We start from the raw sequence: 2,409 nt of genomic DNA, 5'->3' as shown, positions 1-2,409 counted from the left end.
CATCAGCACCCTACCTTGTGTTGAGGGACCCCTGGCTGAGGGTGTCCCCCTCTCCCAGAAGTTCATCCTCGCTGTGATAATACATCTCGTCCTCTTCCATCCTGTGACAGTTGACAGTGGTGACATGGAAAACATCAGCCCTTTCCCTGCTTACTGTTCATATTGGTGCTGGCATCAATGGCCAACAGCACCTGGGATGGGTGAGGATGAGTGCAAAGCAGCAAGGCAGAGCAAAGTGCTTTGATGCAGGGCAGGTCTCCATCCAGAAGGCACAGGGGAGCTCCCAGGGACCAAAGCAGTGGGTTGAACCCTGGGCCATCTTTGAGTTTTAGTACAATTATCCACATTCTGTCTCGTTTGGGACAGTGGAAAGAGCATGCCTTGCTTTTTTGGAGGTGTCTGCTCTCCACTGGCGAGGACATACAAACCAGCCTCAGAGAGTCCTGCACCTACTCAGCATCCTGCAGCCACCACGTGCCCCTGTGCATCCTGCAGGGGTGCTCAGCAAACCTCTCTGAAATGTGCCCTGGTAGCATCTGTAGGGCAATAGGAGCTGTCTCCCACCTCCAGCTGAGCTGGACATCTTAGCTGGACTCTACAGCCTCTTTCCAGAGCCTTTAAGCACAACTCATCCCACACCCTGCAGGCTTCTGCTGCAGGAAAACCCTTCAATCCCTTCAACATCATCTCCTCTTTGGCAGCATCATGGTCCACCAAACTGGGAAATGAGTCTGCACTTTTCATTTGCTTGAAAACTCTCAGGTTTCAGCCCAATTCACACAGTTAATTAAGTGCCTAGGAATGATGTGAGCAGCTGGGGATAACTTCCCTCAATCTCTCGCCGTGGGAAAAAGAAAATGTTGCCCTTATATGGCCGTAATAAAGTGCTAAACACAAGAAGAAAGCAAACACTATTGAAGCACACTACTGCAGAAGCTCAGAGTGGGGGACGTATGGTTTCAGCAGTGCTAGAGATGTAAATGCTTGTTGAAAAGCAGTTGTTTAATAGGGTTATGCTTGGATTCACTCCTCCAAGCTGGGTTCCCTTATGGGTTTGCAAACACCAGGGCTGTCTGCCTCTGATCTGCTTGTTCCTTGCATGCTGTTGGACTGTGACAATCATCCAGGGGCTGTGTGGTCCTGGGAGAACACTGTGCACCCAGCTCCACTCCCTCTGCCTGTCTCATGTGCAACCTCTCCCCTCTACCTGCTTATCTCTTCCCACAAGACTTTGAGCAAAGTGGACCTTGAGGTCTCCACTCTTCCTGTTCAGCTCAAGAGCTATTGCAGACAGACAGATGGAGTCATTGTCATGGACAACACGGCTACTGTAAATTTGGCTGAAAATCTGGTTTAGCAGCCCATGAAAACAATACAAATACGCACAAGTGGCTTTACACTTGCAAAACTCTTCTTCTACTTGAAGAGCTGTGTCAGGATTTGAGCATGGGGTGTGCTGAAACTGAGCCAGCATCACTGTGGCTCTTGACCTCATCCATGCCTTGGCCTCATGGATGGCATTTGAGGTGGTAGAGGCTCCTCACAGCCCTGAGCATCCATAAGCAACAGCTCACGGCAGAACTGATCCCAGCTTGTACTTCATCCCAGTGAACAACCATCTGCAGTCCCCCAGTCCTGAACCATCTCCACCATGCCAGTGACCAGCCTGCATTTGTGACTGGTTACAGCAGCTCTGTGTCAAGAAATGGAACGAGACCACTCATGGACTTGTTTTCACCTGTTGTTACATCCTATGGGCTTAGAAAACATCACGGTTCCCCACCAGTTCTCCTGTGATGCCAAGGAGCCTTAAGTTAATAGAAAGCTGGTGACAGTACCCCTTAGACTACTGGATGTGTTCCCATGTGCCATCACAGGGAAAGGGTCCTCAGCTAGTCCAAATGGGACTCATCTGCCACAACACTGCATTTGGACAGGATTTCATTTAAGCCTGGTGACATACAGAGGCACAAGGGCCTGTCACCTCCCCTATTCCAGAAACCCTGGTTTCTTTTCCAGCCTCACCATGAGACATGCACACTCATAATGCTCCCGACAGGTCAGAGACACCACCACCTTTTACTCCTGAAGAATCTGCACTGTTTTGGCTTCATGGGCAACCTATCCCGTCCCCATACAGCTGCAGCTTCATTCACCTCCACCTCCTCCCCTGGGGGAGTTGAATCCTGGGAGAACCGTGAGCCCCATCAAGATGCAAGACCCTAGACATCTGCAAATAGCTCTAACAACATCCAGGAAGATGAGGCCTGGCCAACAACTGAACCTTTAATCCTCCCCAGATCTGTATATAACTACATTTGCCAACCATGTGCTCCAAACCTGGATCCTTGCTGGAAGACTCAGTGCTGGGCAGGCATGCTGGAGCAAAGGGATCTGCTGGCACCAGGG

Source organism: Meleagris gallopavo, chromosome 2 (assembly GCF_905368555.1).
Source record: "Meleagris gallopavo chromosome 2, MGAL_WU_HG_1.1, whole genome shotgun sequence".
In the NCBI taxonomy this organism is placed as follows: Eukaryota; Metazoa; Chordata; class Aves; order Galliformes; family Phasianidae; genus Meleagris; species Meleagris gallopavo.
Note: the sequence above shows the minus strand (reverse complement) of the source record.